Source organism: Canis lupus, chromosome 21 (assembly GCF_048164855.1).
Source record: "Canis lupus baileyi chromosome 21, mCanLup2.hap1, whole genome shotgun sequence".
In the NCBI taxonomy this organism is placed as follows: Eukaryota; Metazoa; Chordata; class Mammalia; order Carnivora; family Canidae; genus Canis; species Canis lupus.
This window is the reverse complement of record NC_132858.1, coordinates 36,171,815-36,193,388: the sequence shown is the minus strand read 5'-3', so window position 1 is coordinate 36,193,388 and position 21,574 is coordinate 36,171,815.

Below are 21,574 nucleotides of genomic sequence, written 5' to 3'. Positions count from 1 at the left end.
TGTTTTAGCCTTTCTTCAAAAGAATAAAAAAAATCATTTCTATGCAAACTCATATAAAGACTAAAAAATCCTTACTGTGCAGACTAGTTATCAGGCCTATCTGAGAGAAATGCAAAGGAATCACATGAAAGAGAATATGAAGTTTGAATTTAGGAAATCAAAGGAATGCAATCATTTGTGCTAATTTACCTTCAGTCACTCATGGTCTCATTATTAATCAAATTGTCATTGACAGATGAGAATTAAAACATTTTTGTTTCTGCTATCATTTGTATGCTGTGCTGTTCTATAACATAAGTAGTTTTAAAAGTTTGGCAAAGAAATCCTAAGTAGTTCATTTATGTACTTTAATGTGTACCTGGAAATAAACTTTCTTGTGTTTTATTCTTTTAGAGGCAATTTAAGTGCAAAGGAGGATACTGGGGCATGGCTGGGCCAATATGAAAGTCCAAGCTTCTCCCTCTCCCTTTGCCTGCCACTTCCCTTGCTTGTGATCTCTCTCTCTGTGAGAAATAATTAATAAACAAACAAACAAACAAACAAACAAATAAATAAATAAATAAATAAATAAAATCTTCTAAACAAACAAACAAAAAACAATGTCTGACTATATTAGGCACTCAACTACTATTTTTGGGATATGTAAATATGCACTGAACACATTGATTCATTAAGACTTCATTTTTGAAGATTTGTAACAAAACTTCTATGTAAAATAATAAGGTCCAAGATAGCCTTAAAATATTTGATATTATTTTTTTAAATACTTATAAATTTTTAGTAAATATTTTAGTTAAAGTATATGTAACTACTATTTCAACATTTTCCACCTATGCAAATGTCAATGTCATGTTTCAATTTAAAGAATCACTGACATAAATTCAATAATGTGTAATTCCAAGAATATGAAAAAATAATAACGCTATGCAATATTCGAAAAATAACATAGCAGTTCTGCTAGTGATCTCCGCAAATTGCCACAGATTATTTTATCTGATTAGGCTGGGTGATTTAGCATCAGAATCATCCTGGGAGCTTGTTAAAATGTATATTTCTGAATCCCTACCAGTTGAGATTCTGGACTAGAAAATCAAATCTAAACTCCTTGTCCTGGCATTCAAAGACTTTCGTATGAGATCATAGCTTTAGTATGACACCATCACCATCACTTCACCAGTCTCATTCTCCTCTTCCCTCTCAGTCATTCATTATAGATCCTTAAGTCTCCCTGTCTTTGCTATCTCTATCTCAAATGCTATATCACTTTGTCAAATTAAATCATTTCTAAGCCATTTCTTCACATATTTACTTGTTTATTATCTGTCTCCCCCAGGAGGGGGTAAAATTCCCCAGTGGCAAGACCATTCACCAGCATTTTCCAAGATCCTGGTAAATTTTTCTGGTAAATAGAATGCAATTGATAAATATCTGTGATATCCACCTATTGAATGACATATGCCTACTACTACTTTGCTGTAGTAGAAGCATAATGATGTAAATATGAAATAGAAATGCAGATTTCATGCAGTAGGGCTGCAGAGGGGTGGGGTATCAGTTCCCCTGGGGTAGAGGTTGGGTATTAGGAAAAGCTCCTTTGGACTGATGTCAAGTCAAGGTCAAATTCATTATCAAAGGATAGGGATTTTCTCTATAGGCAATGATTGACTGGGATTCTAAGTTTTAGTTCTCTCTCTTTCTCTTTCTCTTTCTTTCTCTTTCTCTTTCTCTCTCCTGCTGTCATTCTTGCTCTCTCTCAAAGTGGCACATTTCACAAATATCTTTTTTTTATTAATTTCTCAACTGTTACTATCTACCTTTTATTATAGCTTGAGAGCTCAACTTTATCTAAATGGCAGTTAGGCCTTTCTTTTATATGCTTGTTTAATATAATCAGTTTATTACATTATGAGTATTTTTTCCCTTTTACAGTGAATTCCTATTGGCTCTCTAATTCTGTTGGTATTATGTGGAGTATAAAAGGGAGTTGGCTTTTAGAAATATTCTAGACCTGTGACCTATGATTTACAATATTTACTTAATGACACAAAAAAAAAACAAACAAAAGAACATTTTTCAACATCCTCAGAGACTTTCCCCATCAACATCTAATTTTAGATTGTTTCAGTTCCTGCTATTGGCAGTCTTAGGAGCTGCCAGTTCCCATAATGCTTTCAAATTTGCATGAGAAGGCAAAGAGAACATATGGGACCAAAGTTCTGTTTTTCATATTCTCCATTTTAACCTTTCCCTTTAAAATTTAATCAGCATGAGAGGAAATAAACACTTTTTGCCTCCATTGTACAATGGGAGTGACATCCTCCTCCATTTCCCCAGTGATAGTCAGGTTCCAGATGGCTGCCTTAAACTGCAAATTTTAAATCAGGTTGACTCCTAAGAGCAACTTGGCCAGTATTTTTGCCCAAATGGAGGCCAACTGTTTCTTAGATGGTGCCAAAGGGCTAAATACTGGCCCAGAACTATCCAACTATTACAACTCAAATTTGTAATAACATAGCATGTGTCAAAAAACTATTTTACATTTTGCCTAGATATAACCCAGGAAGGAAAATAATAATGAGAAGTCTTAGGATTCATGGAACATTATGTAGTTGTCAAAAAACTGGGATTTGTACCGCAGAATGTCTTTTGAACAATTATCAATATGTAAAATTAAAAATGGAAACAAACAGAATTATTAAAAACCAACTGCTTTTTCTGAGCAATTTATGTTGCCCATTCTCCCTACCCAGGAAGCATGTCTTCTGCTTGGAGTCCCCGGGACTCCATTCCCCAGGACTCCAGGATCATGACCTGAATCGAAGGCAGACACTTAACTGACTGAACCTCCCAAGGGCCCCCCCAAAACCCATAGATCTTAAAAATTTTACACATTTTGGGCTTTTTTTTTTAAATAAAAGGAAAAGCAAAATTCATTAAATATTAATTGCTTCATCCTGGCAATCTGTGAAATGAAATTGCCTAGATTGATATTTATTCCCTATAGTGTTTGCACTGAATGGTACTACATTTTACTGAAGCCCAAAAACCAAATTCTCATTCTTAAACTTGAGAAGAGAAGAAAAATATTCTACATCTAAGAGAAGCAAATTTTATATTTCAATGATTATACTATTTTGATGAATAATTGAGTCTTTTTTTAAAAAAGAAATCCTTGGCAAATGTTATCAACTTCCAGTTCACTAAGAATCAACAGGTAAATATAATCAGAATTTCCTTAATTATTTGTTGAAATATTTCCTTTCTATGTAAATAGTTTTGTTGCTGGCTACAGTCTCTTTCTAGATGGTTTAGCAATTAGTTAATTTAATCATTTAAAATAGCCTTATTAGAAAAAAAATTAAAAAAAAATAAAATAGCCTTATTTCCAACAGTGTAAGGTACATGGGCAAGGTTGTAAGTAACAATGATTCTTGTTTACTGAACTCCACTTGTGTATGAGGGACTGTGGCAAGAACTCTGCACACACTATCTGTAACTTATTAGAATTTTCTTATGTATGAAAGTGTGTAACCTCTTTGTGGTATTGTACAGAATAAGGAGTCAGTGAATGAAAGCACTTAGAACAGTGCTGGCCACAAGGGGACCTGGGTGACTGAGTTGATTAAGCATCCCTCTGACTCTAGGTTTTGACTTAGGACATGAACTCAGGGTTGTGATCTCAGGACAGTGGGATCGAGCCCCATTTGAGGCTCTGCACTCAGCATGGAGTCCTCCCTCTCCCTTCCTCTCTGCCCTTTCCCCTACTTATGCTTATACACACTCTCTCTCTCACTTACTCTAAAATAAATAAATAAATAAATAAATAAATAAATAAATAAATAATAAATAAATAAAATATATTTTTTAAAGATCTTATAGGGGCCCCACTCAGGGCTTGATCCCGGGACCCTGAGATCCTGACCTGAGCTGAAGTCACTTAACCCAGGCACCCCAAAATAAATAAAATCTTAAAAAAGAAAAAAGAATAGTGATGGCCACAGAGTAACTATATTATATGTTATATATGACATAATATAACACCTAATAAATATATTTATATTAATAGAATCATCCCATGAGGTTAATATTTAAATGTTGAGAAAATTGAAACTTAGGAGTTTACTTTAAGTAACTGGCTCAATTTCACGAAGTAAGTAGAGAAGTCAAAAATCTCAACTCCAAAGCCCTGGTTTGTAAGCTGCATCTCCGGTTGCTCCGGTATCCCTCACCCCACAGAGCATCCCCCCCATATATACGAGGTAAATATGAGGGAATATTGTACCATAGCACATGTGCTCAGTTCTGGAGATGCCAATCTTGCTTACAGGAGAACTTACCTGGATTGTGCTCTACACCTAGGATCTTTCTTTCCATTGTGTATTTCCTACTTCCTACTTCTTTCTTCTGGTTCTATTTTTATTTTAGGTTTTTTGCTTTCTGGCTCTCCTGCTCATTCCCCTCCTATACCATGTTTAGTCTGCAAGCTAAGAGGAGGAAAGTTATTCTATCCAATCTCTCATAGTGAAAACCAAATTTCCTTCCCACAGCATCTAAGTCATCAGTATCTAAGTCATCAGTAGGCATGGTACACTTGCCTCAATTACCCAAAAAAATCTTCCTTAATTTTAGTCTGCAATTTTTAAGAGTGGTTAGGAACACCTCAAATGACTCTTGAAGGATTAAGGTAGGTTCCCTCAAGTGACTGTGTGAATTTACATTGAAGAAATGAAATACTGATGCATTTTTGGTGAAAATGATCTTCAGAGTCAAACAATGTGATGGCTGTGAGGAGAAAAGTTTATCCTTCCATGCAGTGGCTATAGAAAAGTATTTTATTTCACTTGATGCATCACATGATCTTCGTAAAAATAAAACCAGACAGAGAGAAGTAAATGTTTTAGGCAAGAATCTGCAAATCAGGAAGAAATTGGGGGCAGGAGGTCTACTTTGAGAATTAATTTTCATTTTTGATAGTGTAGATGCACCTATGTATCTAGGTGAAGAGACCCTTCTGCCTCTTTAATTAGCAACTTGTAAACATGTAATTACTGGGATAAAAATCAAGAGGAAAAGTCACTCTGCTACTTCCTGCTTTTCAATTAGGAATATAGGCAGACCTTCTGTTCCTCTTCCTGTTCTCTCAGCATTAGCCTTCATTCTAATGACCCAGAGATAACCTTTCCTGATAATAAAATTTTCCAGCAAGAATTATAATTTCTCCTGCAGAGTTGCTGTGAAAATCGGGGCTATTTCTACTGACATTTCCAAAGATACTACTCTAAAATGATTACGTTGAATAATTTTATGCTCTAAATGTGCTAAATAATCTATTGGGACATAGAACTTAAATGTATAATTTATAAGGAATCCAGAAATTCACACTGCTCCATAATATGGTAAGGTTTCTTTTTTTCTTGTTTTGAGCCACAAATTCTTGAGTGAATTGTTCAGGTAGCTGACCCAGCATATCTAACTTGGAAATAATTGAAGTAGCCAAGGTTACCTATTGAGAATGACTAAATATTTAGTGTAAAGTAAAACATTTATAGACCTAACTTAGGAACACTTTTTGATGCATACTGAAAAACTATGTAGAAGATTCTAGCTCACCTTGAGGTGCTCATCTCTCAGTGATAACTTATTTATGAGACCAAATATAATCTCCTGTATTTAGAAAATTAGGTCATTTTTCTTTGCATCTATATCTCTTCTTTCTAGCCAATTTCTACATCTCTAAGAACATTTTTTAAGTTTTTCTCAACTTAACAAATTTTATGACCTTTAATTCTCCTTTTATGACTCAAAGTCTGATGACATGCATGTATTTGTATATGTGATATGTGTTGCTATGGGGCTTGGGGATAAATTGGTGTTAATTTCAGCTGGCTGAAAACTCAGATTCAAGTCCCAGTAGATACTTTTGAGATGTCAAAAATGATGTGGCAGGAAATGGTGCTAATCGCCAGAATGTCTTCAATCCTCTAGAAAGTTGCCAATAATTTATGGGAAATTTTTCATTTCCTTTTTCCAACTGTTTCACTACCTTATCATTTAGAAAAAAAAATTTCCTTATAGTGTTTTATTTTTGCTTTTACTGTTGTCTAAATTTTGATTTCTTCACTAATTCTTCATGAAGCTAATTCTACTCATAGACAACGTGTGCTAGACAGGTATCTCTTTTTAAAGCAACTAGGTATGCCAGATATTAGGTATTACGGATTGATGGCTGTGTCCTCCCAAAATTAGTATGTTGAAAACCTAATTTCCAATATGGTGGTATTTGGAGATGAAACCTGGAGGAGGTAGCTAAATTCAGATGAGGTCATAAGGGCATAAGCCCTAAAAGGAGATGCAGATTAGTGCACCTAAAAGAATAGGATTAGTGTACCTAAAAGAAAGAAAGCATATTTCCAGGTTGGAGGGTTGTTTTATTCTTTAGGAAGAAATTACAATTCTTTAAAAAATATTTTTTAATATTTATAATCAAAATTTCAAAAATACAGAAGTCAGAAGGAACATACAGTGAATACCCAATCCTTTATATTCAACTACTATAAACATTTTGCCATATTTGCTTCAAAAATTTCCAAATTGATGGTGGAAAAGCCAGAGTGTGCATTTTAACTAAATTTTTTAAGGTAAGGCCCTAGGATAAAGTCATTCAGGGGTTGCTTAAAGATAAGACATTTAGGACAATAAGGGACAAGAAGAAAACCAAAGTTATCATATAACTGATATTTGAATTATATGAACATCAATTTCAAGGACTTGTGTGTATAAAGGGATGGTGGGGATAGAAGGGATCTAACTTATTTCACGTCAAGCATTATTCTGCATGCTCTCATATGTACTGTGGATTTCATACAAGAAATCGTGAACTTTTTCTATGGATACCAGAAATCTTTTTCTTTAGAGTTGTTATTTGGAAAGAAGTTCTAGCTATGCTGGGTTGAATGGCTTTCAGGGAAAAAAAGAATGAAAGCACAAAGGTCAGTTTAGGAGGCGAGGTATCATGGCTATATGCGTGCTAATAAAATAAAGCTGAGCACAGGACATGGTGAAGGAAAAGAAGTTAAGAAACCCATTTTTGGGTTAGCTTTCAAGGTTATGGCAATTGAGTTGGTATGGATCATGAAGGGAAAGAAAGAGGCAAGATGATATTTACTGAAGCTAATATTTACTGAATACTCACTCTGTAAAGTGTGGTGCTTAATATCTTTAGTTAAGTTATTGCATGCAATGCTTGTAAATCTCGAGGTCAAATGCCATTGGTTTTCCTATTTTTTAAAAAGAGAAAGTTGAGGCAAAGAGGAGTTAGAACATTTTTATTAATAAAAAGAACTTACAAGTAGAAGACTGTTACAAGTTCAGTCCTGTTTGACTTTATAATCTCTAATTTTTCTACATTCTTCCCAAAAAAATGCATTTAACAATAAAAGACTATGAGTCTTAGTGAAAGGAAAAAATATGGTGCTATTAATGATGACAGGAAAAACTAGCCATGGAGCACAAGAATGAGTTTGGTTTGGATACTGTAGTAGAAACCTGGGTTGTCACACCCTTTGTCTTTTTCTTCCATAATAAATTACCTTCCAATTTTTAACTGGTAGCTGGCTGTCTAGAATGAAGAATGCATTTTCCAGCTTCTCTTGCAAACAGGTGCTGACGTGGAACGAAAAGTCTGGCCAGTAGGAAGTGGGTGAAGTTCTATTCGGTGTCTAGGGAATGGCATTAAGGAAGAAAGTTATGCTCTACTTCCATACTTCCTCCCTGATAGAGGGACGGGAGAGGCTATGACTTCAGCAGCAATTTTGAAACACTTATCTTTTGGGTCATGATATCAGAAGCCACAGCAGAGAATATTAAGATAAGTAGCTTGAGTCCCTTCCACTGTGAAGTGAAAGAGAGAATAAACTTGTTTAAATTATAATTACTCTAGAATTTCTACATGTGAAGCATAATCTTATCTTACCAGAGACAATAAATAATAAATAAATAAATAAATAAATAAATAAATAAATAAATAAATAAAATAAGGTCAAATTTACTGATTTTAATTCCTTATATGTTACTTCCTCATTCCTTTTTCCTATTATATAAAAGTAATAAATACCTTCAATTAATAAATACCTGTACTTCTATTTACATGTTACTCACCATCTTAGATATGTTGGATTATTATTTTTAGCCATATGGTTATTGTTAATATTCTTTCCTTCTGTGAAAGTATTTTGTGTACTTGAAAAGAACTTAGATATAAGACATCATTTAAAATTGAATCCATCTATGTCATATACTAACTGTGTATTCATGGAAAATCCCTCAGTCTCTCTGAAAATCATTTTTCTCACCTATACAATAAATGTAAAAATACTTGCCCTGCCTCAAACATTGCTGTGTAGAGTAAATGAACCAATATGTAGAAAATACTAAATAGATTTTAGTTATTCTCTAGGTCATGAACAGTGCCTGACACACAAAAGGTGTTATTTATTGAGTGAATTCCAGTTTCACAGATTGAAACCCCAGAATAAATGGAGCTCAAGTATTAAATTCAGGACCATATTGTGAAAACTCTGGTTAAGAGAGACTGAAGAGCTCTCACTATTTTTTTTCTAAGAGTTGGCTATAACCTACAGCTTTATATATCTTTTGATTTAAATTTTTATGAATGGAAAGACTCCACAGAGATGGAGGCTCCTAGGTGCAGAAGGACTTAAATTTGTGTGCCAATCCCTCAAAATTTTACAGAGTATACTCTTGTATAATACAAAAGTAACACAAACACTTGACTTTCATGACATATAATATCTCAATTCTGATTCTGAGTTGAATTTCAGTGGACTGCTTATATAAATTTGTAATACTGTATCACATTTAAAAGGCTCTGAGCTAGAGATACTAATATTATAATTATTTAGATATTTATTATCACACAAATAATATCACTACTAATAAATTTGTAAAGATAAGAATAGTTATCTTCAATAAAAATAGTAATATCTTCAATAAAAAAGAAATGTTTCTGGAATCAGTAATGAGTTTTATCTGGAACATCATCTTTGGCTATCAAATGACCATATTTGATTCCAGGAAAATTGTGGGAACTTTAGGAACATATGTGTTCCTTCAGAATAAACTGCTAAGCATCTATCCAGTCCTTGTAGAGCTTTGGGTTGTTCAAAGTTATTTCCCTAATATATAAGGTAAAATACACAATTGAGTAATTGAGGATGGGTCTACACATTCTGGATGTTGGGAAGAATTTTGGTAGGAGAAAAGGAAGAGGTAAAACAAAAAGGGAAACAATTTACTCAGGAATGTCACCTTAGTGCCAGGAACACAATTTTCTTTTGTCTTGAGAGATGCAGTTAAGAGACACATTGCTTTAAATTACTTTAATTCCTGGAATGTGTTCCTTTGAAAGTGGCACTGAACAGTTGGTGGGCTAGTTGTGCTCGGCATTTTATTTAGGTTGTACGATGGTTGTAACATGGAAAGGTATTCATTTTTTATTTCCTAATGAAAGTGGGTTTTAACTATATGCAAAGATATGTTGAGACTGATGGACTCTGGCTCAAATATACATATAAAACAATATAGAGCATTTATTCCAGGTAACATGCATTGTTGGTGCATTACATGCTGGTACTCTGGAGATAGGCAGGCAAGAATGATTGAATTGTTGGTAACTATATTGTGTCTGTGTTTTGTGCATTCCTAGTATCCTTTAAGAGAGGAAAAGTAAAATAATTTACAATAAAATATGAAAACACGAGGATGTATACAGATACAGGTATCATTCTTGCTGTAAGCCGACAATGTAGGCTCCTCTAGGTAGAAGTTAGGTCTCATTTATTCTTAGTCTTAGAATAGAACTTGGCATATAGATGTACTCCATAATCATTTATCAAAGGAATAAAAATGTGAATGGTGAATTTATTTATTTTTTTATTTTTTTATTTTTTAAAGATTTATTTATTTATGATAGACAGACAGAGAGAGAGAGAGAGGCAGAGACACAGGCAGAGGGAGAAGCAGGCTCCATGCACCGGGAGCCTGACGTGGGATTCGATCCCGGGACTCCAGGATCGCGCCCTGGGCCAAAGGCGGGCGCTAAACCGCTGAGCCACCCAGGGATCCCGTGAATGGTGAATTTAAATGATGATCCCATATTATGCTAAAATATCTCCTTTTCAGGTTTATGTATATGTAAATATAAACTGAGAGTCCATCTATGTATATATAAATGACATATATACAAATATAAAATTATATGTAAATATATGCTGAGTGTACACATATATGCAAGATAATGAAATTGGTAATGGTAATGATAACTGGTTAATATATATTAAACTTTCATTCTATTCTACACACAGAGAACATTGTTTCATTAGGAAAATGAATGTGAATGTCACATAGCCAGCGGTAGTGCAAAATTTGAATGCATGTGTATTTGCTTTAAGAGACTATACTTTAACCAGTGTCTGTGTATTTATGAAGGTGTCTAAAAGATCAGTCGAACAACTATATTTCACTGCCTTTTTTCATGAACTAAAGTATAATTCACTTATAACAAAATGTTTGAAAATGTTTTATTTCCGTATTCGGCCACATATACATACAAAGAATAAAAAAATGACGTGTCTTTCTCACTATCCCAGTTATATCACTTCCTTTTTTTTAGTATGTTGATCTAAAGATGGTAGAGTGCACACCAATGAAGCCAGTTAATTGTGAATGTGTTCAGAGTAACCTATACCCTGCTTTTTTGGAGTAAAGCAGAAAACTGATTCCTGGTGGTAATTACCAACATCTATACAAGCACAAAGCACAGTAGTATGAGCATAAATGTATCATTATGTGGAATATGAAATCAGATTTATTTTGGTCTCTGTTCCTTTCCTTGATTTGAATTCACATATTTGACCTCCAGTTAAGTCCTTAGTCTGTGAAACTCTTAGCAGGTTTCTCAGCTCAGAGCTTGGCCACCCTCCAGAGTTCTCTCATGTTCTGGACTCCACTCAAAACTGGCAGCCTTCTGAGTCACCTGATAAATTAGTTGGAGCAGTGTTCTCAAATGTCATGTATGCTGCTTCCAAAATCCAACTAGACTAACCAAACTGAGTACCTTTCTTAGACGTAGCAAGTGCAAGGTCTAATAACCTGCCCTTTACCTTAAAGGGGATATCCTAAACATCAACATACCACTGCACTCCTAAGATCCTCTTGATGAGCCCAGGCATCTTTGTGGGTTTATCTTCCACCCTGTAGCTCAAATGTGTCTAACTAGCACAGAGTATTTGTGCTTTATAAGCCAGTTCCAATTTGCATGGTATTATATTTTCTCTCTATGAAATCAGACTGATAAAAAAAAAAAGAAAAGAAAAGAAAGAAGAAACCAGACTGATACTCTGCAGCATATGAAGAACAAGCATCCTGGATATTCTATTATGACAGATAGCGAACAATTTAACATGACCTTGGACCATGACTGTAAAAGCTTATTGTTGCCCTTCTTGTGTAAAGGCAAGTTGATGTTTTAATTATCCTTATTGATAGGATTTAAAAGTATATGTTTGCCAGATTAACAGATACATTCTTGTTCCAGCTGTTGTGTTGATATATTCAAGTAAGAATAACACATCTACATTGCAGCTGCAATTGGAGCCACTTGGTTAAGTTTATGGTATTCCATTTCCATCTGTAGAGTTTTTGCAAGAGCCATTCAAAAGAATTAAAAGGAAACGTAATGGCAACTACTATACCTATATCCTTAAATCTTTAAGGATGATATTAATCCTTGCAATTCTATCCAGAATATGGTATTGCTTCTGAAGTTTCAAGAGTGAGAAATTTCAGGGGACTCTCACTTGGTTCTTTTTATGCTACTTTAATGGCTCTTAACTCTCAGGTCCAGGGATCAGTATAAGGGTTTTCCAGCTACAAAATGTATGAATCCCAATTAAGCGTTTGGAGATTAAGGAAATAACCACAAAGTAGGTCATTGATTTAGGCCCTAGACTCTTTCTATTATGTGGTCTATTTTAACGCACAGTTTAACTGAGAAGCCAAGTTTGCTCTTATGTCCCTGATATCAATGTCAGATTTTATATATATTTATCTCTTAAAGACAGCAGTATTAAAAAACAAACAAACAAAAAAAAGACAGCAGTATTAAATAATTTGTGGACATACTTTAATTTGGCTATAATGTGTGATGGTAGAAAGTCCATGTTAACCACATATTTTTCTTTTGTTTCAGGAAATATCCCAAAGATATTCTTTAATGCATATGCCATTTATCCTGTTTGCTACTTTATTTCTCTTAGAATCAATGGGAACAACAAAAACAAAATGACTTCCTGACCCTGACTATCTTTAACATTTTTTGGCTGGATATTGCATTTTTTCTATGTTTAGGGTAGATTGTTTCCATCTGAATCATGAGATTATCTCAAGTGGAAATAATCTATCCTAAACATAGATAGATACTCTATTAAGTAGGTCAGTGTTTCTAAAATCTGGCTGTGGAAATGTTTTTTGTTTTTAAAGTTAAGCCAATTAAGTTTCTCTTTGCCTTAAATCATGACTTTCAAAGTGCTGGCGTGATTTTATTCTCCTGGTTCACTAATGGTCACAAGATACAATTTGAGATAATAGCCTACAGCCCACTAATACATATTTCAAGTAATTACTCTATAATTATGTGATTGTAGTCTCTCTTTCCAGGACTCTGTGGCCTTCATGCAGTAAAATCATCAGTTCCTGGCATTGGTTTTCTTATATAATGGACTTCCTCTTGAATTTCTTTCTTAGAATCTAAGTTCATGTGAGAAAAGAGATAAGTGTTACTGAGAGTTTGGATTGTATTCTGTGACTTGTGAGTTATGGTTCTTTAGCCCCAGGCTTTTCTTTCTAGGCACACTTTAAAATATTACAGAGGGTAGTCATACTATTTGAAGTTCAAAAATGAATCTCTTGACACAGGAAGGATCATTCTATCTTTATTTAAAAGTTTTTGGGTTTTTTCATTTGTTTTATTTTGTTCTTAACCCTCACGCAGAAACTGAAAAACAGAGAAAACACTTCATGTGCTCTAGTAGGCTCATCTAAATATATTCACATTCCTCAGTATTATTCCATTGATACCATTGAATACCATTCAGCCCTCTCATTTTTATCTCTCCTTTTAAAAAATTTTATCTGTTGGTTTAATTTTAAGTAATATTTGAAAATGTTTTACAAAGTAGACAATATAGAACCTCTAAAAAGAAAAGGTATAATCCGTGCCCCATTTCTGCCTATCCCCACTCCCATTTTTCTGAAATAGCTTCTTTTAATTATTTCGAGTTTCAGTTCTGATAGTATTTCCTCCTCCAGTTGTATATACAGTTAGCACATTGCAGTGTTTTGAAGTGTAGGAGTCTGGAACTAGACTACTGGCTTCAAATCCTGGCTTCACCACTTACTAGCTGGATGACTTTGTGCTTGACTTTCTATGCCTCCATTTTTTCATCTATAAATTGGGGATGAAGTTTCTAAGTCCTAATACATTAAAGTATTTTAGAATACTGTTTGGCGTGTAGAATATTAGCAGTTCTTAGTACCTCCAAGTCTCTAAATACTAAATAGCTAATAGCTCTATTGCTACTTTTTTAAATTATCAAATTTTTAAAAATATTTTATTTACTTATTCATAAGAGACACAGAGAGAGACAGAGGCAGAGACACAGGCAGAGGGAGAAGCAGGCCCCATGCAGGGAGCCCGATGTGGGATTCAATCCTGGGACCCCAGGATCACACCCTGGGCTGAAGGCGGCATTAAGCCACTGAGCCACCCAAGGATCCCTTAAATTATCAATTTAAAATACCTTTTGCTGATGGGATGAAGATTTAACTCACAGATACTGAGTTTTCTGTCTGCTGCACTACAGCCATTTCTATATGTATTTTAGGCAATGATTTACTTATTTTACTTCATCTTTCAGTAATTTCCAGTCCCTTTATCTTTTCCCAGAATGTATTAGAATCCATTGTTTATTGAAAGTTCTCCTCCATTTTTTAGGATTATACATTTATGAGGTTTTTACTATTATTTGAGTGGAATTGGGGAGGGGAGGAGGTAAATAATAAGGGCTTCAGTATCATATAAAAATATTAGATGACTTCTTAACTTTTTTTTGTTGTTGACTTCTTAACTTTAAAAAACATACATTTTTTTTTTTTCAAAATCCAAGAGTGAGATAAAGAAGGAAAATGACATGTACTAGTATGTGAACAGGGAAAATAAAGAATCTCCTTCAAATTACTTTGAGTTACCTAATATCTCTGATACTTAATTTGTCATCTGTAAAATAAAGTGCTCGAACAAAATGACTTCTGAGTGCCTTTCAACTAGAACATTTTATCATTGTATCATTGTATTTTTCCTTATAAATCTCTTCCCTCCCTCTCACTGTACCATGCTGGCTTAATCAGCTTCAATGAAACATAACCTACATGTACTGCCCTCTTCCTTTGTATCCTCCCTATGTCCGTGTCTGCATACAACATTTGAAAGATAATAAGAAGCATCCTGCTACCCTTTATTAATAGCCAACTTCTTTCAAGATTAGTAATTAAAAAGAAATACTTTATAAGCTTTTATCTTTATTGTTGAATTAAGCTCAGAAATGGCTGTTTTAGATAATGTATTGGGGAAATATTTAGTTACGTCTTTAGGGAATATATCTATCAGAGACTTCTGCATATATTGACCTATTAAGCTGATAGGTTATTGCTCTCTTCAGGAAAGCTTACATGTTCACCGAGGTTGAGTTAAATAGACCTTCAAAGGCAAACATCCTGGATTCATCATGACCTTTCCTGTTCCTTCACATCCATCCAACATCCAGTCAGTTCATCAGTGACTATGCTTTACTTCTTATATATAGATAAAGTTGACCTTAGAACAACACAAGGTTAACACCAACCCCCTGCTCACTCAAAACTCTGTGTATACCTTTTGGCTCCTCAAGAATTTAACTATTAATAGCCTACTGTTAACCAGAAGCCTTGCCAATAACATAAACAATTAACATATATTTTGCATGTTATATGAATTATATACTATATTCTTACAATAAAGTAAGTGAGAGAAAAAATGTTATTGATAAAATCACAAGGAAAAGAGTTACTGTATTTATACTTTACTGTATTTATCAAAAAAATCCAAATATAAGTGTAGTTCAAACCCATAACATTCAAGCATCAACTGTTGTATGTATGTGTATTGTTGTGTATGTCTAATTGTGTGTGTATGTCTATATATTTTTGTGTGTATTTATATATACAATACATATATTTTGTAAAAATCTAGCCTTTTCTCAACAACTGCACTAATACTACTCTCTGCTGGGTCACCCCTAAACCCCTCTAGCCTCCTACACTGGTCTCCTAACTAAATCTTTTGCCTCTCTTCTTTCGCCTACGTGTCCCTATTTTGAAATGGCTTCCCAACACACATAGAATACAATCAAAACTCCTACCATGACCTATAACCATTTCTTAATCTGACCTCACCTCTTCCTACACCTTCTCTTTACTCCATTCCCACAATAATGGCTTTATTGTTTCTCTAATATGTCCAACCCTTTGCAACCTTTGTGCTTTACACTTGCGGTAGCTCTGCCTAGAATGGTCTTCCAGATTTTTCTATGACTCATCTATTTTACATTCAGTTCTTTGCTTCAGTGCATTACCTCCGAGAAGCCTTCCAAAAGAAACACGCTCTTCTGGCGTGTTTCTTTTGGAAACCTGACATTCTGTTCCCGTTATCTCAATTCATTCTCATCAGAGCACCTGTCATTTTGCAGTATCGCATGGGATGAGTTATATCTATGGATATGTATTTATTTACATTTTACTTCTTTATCTTTCTCTAGCTCTTTTCTTTTCTTTCTCCTCCCTTCACCCAAGGAAGGGCAAGGCAGAGATTTTGCCTGCCTTCTTTCTGCTATCCTATACAGAACCTCGGATAGTCTAAAAAACAATAGGCGCTTAAACTATTTTTTTTATATTGGATTCTAATTACTTGTTTAATTACTTCTAACTCTGAGTAGTCTGGAAGTGATGGCAGAGTAGGAACTATGTCTCCCTTACCATTTGATTCCTAACATTCACTAGAGCCTTTTAACTCTGTTAAAAGACAGAAGGGCTAAAAGTTCTGAATTCAACAATGAGTCTTATTTGGAATCTATATTTTCTGACACTTACATGAAACATTCTAAAAATCATGATAACTTATTGGCTTCATAGCATTTCCAGGCTGCTGGGCACTCTGAAAATTTTTTTTTTAAATGACAGTCAACTTTTAAAATTCAAAATCCATCCAAATTTTATTTATGATGATGACTTTGCAAGTATCTGTGACTTTCTATCTATCATATATAAGCATCTTGAATCTATCAATGTCCTACATTACAATTAGGCACACTGTATTAGAGATGAGGACATTTTCAATAACCATATGTATCCAGGCAAGTTACTGAACCCCATGGTATCACATTTGCTTCATTTGTAAGCTGAAAAGAATGGTCTGTAGGATCTCCAAAATCCTATTATTCTTTCCATATCACATGTTTTATGTCATAATGATACTGAGTTTCCAAAAAGAGTACTGAGTCATCATTAATCATACAGTCACACTCTAGTACTACTTGGAGAAGAGATTAGTTCTGCATTATTGTTTCAGGAACATTGTTTTGGTGTGTGGGCAATAGTTAACTAGTGAATTGTCCTTTCATGAACTGAGTACACTAGCATTTGTTGTGCTGTCTGTATGGAAAATATAAACAGAGCCTCTTCAGTTCTGTTAGGCAAGGTTGCCGACCCTTGACTTTATTTGCCTGTTGGATTACCATGTCTTATTAAGGCAGACGACTTTGAATTTAAAAAAATCTATTAAAAAATTTAAAAACCATGGTCATTGCTTTATAGTATTGTTTGGCAATGTTTATAGGTAAAACAAATCTATTCTTTAGATTAACCAATCGTATGTTCAGTGACAATTGCCACTCAAACATATTCTCTTATTCACTATATATATATATATTCTTTATCCTAATTATTTTGTTTACTTCTCTAAATACCACTCTTCTGCTAATCATATTTTTAGTTCTTTCTCTTGAGCTACTCCAAAGTTCTTCAAATTTTATTTGATATAGAACTCAAACTACAAAGGCCAAGCAATGAATACGGTTAATAGAGGTCAAAAAAGAGTTGCTTTACAGGGTATTAATTTTCTGCTCACTAAGATTTCAGTATCATCCTATTTTTTTTTTAGAAGTAACTAAATTGGTGATATAAATCAATTTGAGCTCTACCAGGAGCTTTTTAGTAGGAAAAATAGATGTGATAGGCTACACATAATGATTAGGGGAATGCACTTTGCTTTACACAAATAAACAAAAATAATATAAAAAGAAAAAGGAAAAAATCAACAACAAAATCTATGCCATTATCGAGTCCTTTATATCTTTAAAGTGTTTTGGTTATAGAAAGTCACCTATTAAGTTAAAAACATCCCCATATTACTTTAAGTAATAGGCAGTATTCAAATGTTAGGAGGAGTGGGTATATTTGCAGAAACTAAAAGTCTTGGTTTCTTGCTGGCTGTTGGCTGAAGGACACCCTCAGTTCCTTGCCACATGGCCTCTATGACAGAGTGTATTGTTCTATCAAAGTATGTAAGCCAAGAAGGCAAGAGAGAGTATACTAGCAAGACAGAAGTCACAGTCTCTTGTAACCTAATCACAAAAATGGCATCCTATCAACCTTGTCATATACTGTTGGTCAAAAGAAATTCACTAATCCAACTTACACTCAAGAGAGGGGATTTGGGGCACCTGGGTGGCTCCGTGGTTGAGCATCTGCCTTTTGCTCAGGTCGCGGGGGGGCCTGCTTCTCCCTCTGCCCATGTCTCTGCCTCTCTCTTTGTTCATGGACAAATTAGTAGTCTCAAAGTTTTGAGTAGAAGACAGGCATTGCACTCTATCAGTATCAAGATAAGACTAAACTAAGAACAAAACGCCAGAAAAGGCTAGAGAAATTGTAGATCAGAATTCGAGTTCTTTGTAGGTATAAAGTAAAATATGAAAGTGAAGTTCCTGTAGATTAGCTTAGACTGTCAAAAATGTAGGCACACAACAGCATAAAGACTCAAGAAAAGAGTGAAATTCAAGAAAGGGTAAAGAAAGGAGATAGACCTTAGAAGCATGAAATTGAGGAACTAGGATCCCATCACCATCGAGATCCTGCCACTTCCCTCAAGATATTGCAATGAAGCTGGAGGAAAGTTCCTTCTTTGGACTTTTGGAGTCCTACTCATTTACCCTCTCACTTCTCCTTCCTTTCTATGATATCAAGCATAATCTCTTCAATGAGTTGGAACACTTAACAAAGTCCTAATGTGGAGCTAACTTCAAATGACTTCAATCTGATGTTCTGCAAGAACATTCTGGTAAGAGCATTCAACTGATATAGCAATATGATTAGAAATAAGAGAAGGAAAGATGGAGATCAGTCACTTATATGTAACTCAATAATTTATCTAGTTACTCCCCCCCACTAGTATGTCTTTATGTCCTCTCAAACAATACTTCTTTCCCATTCCTGTGTGACCACATGCCATCACCATAGTCACCATCTCCTCGATCACCAGAAAGCTGAAACGTGTATGTTATCTCAGATGGGGATGCTACCCCAGGATAGTGTGACATGTACACAAAGTAGTGCCATCAACATCTTGAGAAAGATTGGTGAGCTTGAGCACCGGGATAATGCTTGACAACCTCTTTCAGGAGCTTACTTTTTTTTTTTTTTTTTAAGATTTTATTTAAGGACTCCTGGATGGCTCAGCAGTTGAGCGTCTCTGCCTTCTGCTCAGGTCATGATCCTGGAGTCCCAGGATCGAGTCCCAATGGAGCCTGCTTCTCCCTCTGCCTGTGCCTCTGCCTCTCTCTGTGCCTGTCATGAATAAATAAATAAAATCTTAAAATAAAATAAAAAGATTGTATTTATTTGAGAGAGAGAGAGAGAGCATGGGAGAGATCATAAGTGGGGGAAGGGAAGAGCATAGGGAGAGGGAGAAGCAGATTCCTCGCTGAGCAGGGAGTCCAACTACAATGATGAGGGGCTCAATCCCAGGACCCTGAGATCTGAGCCACCCAGGCACCCCAGGAGCTTACTTTTCTTAATCTTCCTTCTAAGTAGCTCCACCTCACCCAGCCTATCAGTCTTAGAGAGTCTCTAGGGCCCCACTTGTCCTCAGAGAGATGTGTCCTAAACATGAGCAAGGCTGACCTAAAGGCAGCTACATAAAGTTTCTGTTACTGGTAATTACAGGAAGTCACTGAATCCTATTCTCCAGCGATAGCATGTCGTCTTCCTAACCATTCCTTTCCTTTCACCACATCTATACCAAGCTCTCCTGATGGTATTTCCCAGATTAAGCCAGTTGGGCATCTTTACCTCACCCATAGGAGGTCCAGGCTTTCCAGGGTGGGAGAAGAATGGGAATTTATGGAGCATGATTCCTTAAGGGACAAGAGTGGTTTCACCCTGTAGTTTATCTGAAGTTGTCAATGGCTAAAAACCAAGCATGAAGAGTCCTGTGCTTGGGGAAAGTCCTAGCAGTTGCTACTGGGGTATTTCCTCTTTGAGTAGGACAGTGCCCTCCTTCATTGCAGCCTTTCTCAACCAGGTTCCTCATCTGATTCACAGAACAAATCTCCCATGCATAGTGCCTAAGAAATGCCATTCTAGATGCACAGGAGAGAAGTTACATTATTGCCCACAATGGACAACTGAGGGCATTAGGGCTTGATTCTTTTGGGGAACTCCAGGTAAGAAAAACTGGAAGGAATCTGGTTTCTCCTTCCTTTTTTTCTTCCTTCCTTCCTTCTTTCCTCCCTCCCTTCCTCTCTCCCTCCCCCCCTTCCCCTCTCCCTCCCTCCTTCTTTCTCTTTCCTTCCTTTTTTTCTTCCTTCCTTTTTTCCTTCTTTCCTTCCTTCCTTCCTTTTCTTCCTCCCTCCCTCCTTCCTTCCTCTCCCGCAGGTTATCTTCGTATGTAGTGGTGAGGGGAGAGGAGAAAGAGGGGTTGGAATAAGAACTTTTAGGAATAACAGCTTAAGAAGTGCTTTCCCTAGGTAAGTGAAGCCTTAGGTTCACTTGTCATGTGTGTAGTCTATACCTGCGTTCTCATGAGAGGGCGCCTGGATTGAGTGGTTCATGGGAGCTCTCAGCTAACTGTTGAACAGGTTATTTTCCTTATATTCATGTGGTTTCCATCTTTGCCTTTCTACTGACTGCTTCCCAGTAGCAGTTCATCATGCTTTGTCTCACCATCCCTCCATTTCAGCTCCACAAATCCTTAGGTTCCTCCCCACTGCCTTACCCCACTTTGGCAGCTGAATTTCCTTGTGCTTGTCCTTCCCCTCCTAATTTCCATCTCTCTCCAGTCTATCTTCCATGCCCAGAAATGCCTCTGGTCAAGGTCAAAGGCCCCACCTGCTAATCTCACATTTCTCAAATCTTACTGTATTTGTTCTCTCCTCTTGTGAGAAATACTCCTCCAGCAGCCTATGTGACCTCAGACTCCACTTGTTTTTTTTTAATTCCTCCTCCCCCTGAGGATGTTTATCTCAGTTTCCACTCCAAGTCCATCTTTCTCTGCCCAGACATTAAATGTAGTGGGTATTAATACATGCCAGGGCTCTGGCTTGTACCTCCTCTCACTCTTCATTTCTCCTGGCTCATCTCCGCCTTCTCATTTGACATCAGGTATTAGTTATATGCTGATGCTTCCCGGTCTACCTATAACTCAAACCCATTTCCCAAGCCCAGAGGGGCGTTTTCTGAGACATGACAGATGTCTCTATATCCCACAGGCACCACAGACTCAAAATCTCCAAAGCTGAACTTATCATTTCTCCTTAAAACCCACTATTTCTCTTTTGTCCTTTCCTTTCCTTTTCTTTTTCTTTTTTTTTCTGTTTTGTTTTGTTTTGTTATTGTTCTTTTACCCCTGGACTCTCTTCACCCATTTCTCCCACTTTTGACCACCATCAGTCTTTTCTTTGTATCTGAGCTTTCGTTTCTGTCTTTTAAGATTCCACGTGTAAGAGAGATCACATGGCATTTGTCTTTGTCTGTCTGATTTCACTTTGCATAAGGTCCTTGTTACAAATGGCAAGATCTCATTCTTTTTCATGGCTGAATAATATCCCATTATGCGTATGTATGTGCGTATACTGTAATATATACTCTATATGCTGTAATATATACACATATGTACTGTACATACATAATATGTACTGTAATATATCTATTTATATAACAATTTCTTTATCTGTTCATCAGTCAGTAGACACTGAGGTTCCCTCCATATCTTAGCTATTATAAATAATCCTGCAATGAACATTGGGATGCATATATCTTTTCAAATAGTGTTTTTATTTCATTCAAGTAAATCCTCAGAGTGGAATTCCTGGATCATCTGGCAGTTCTATTTTTAATTTTTTGAGGAAAC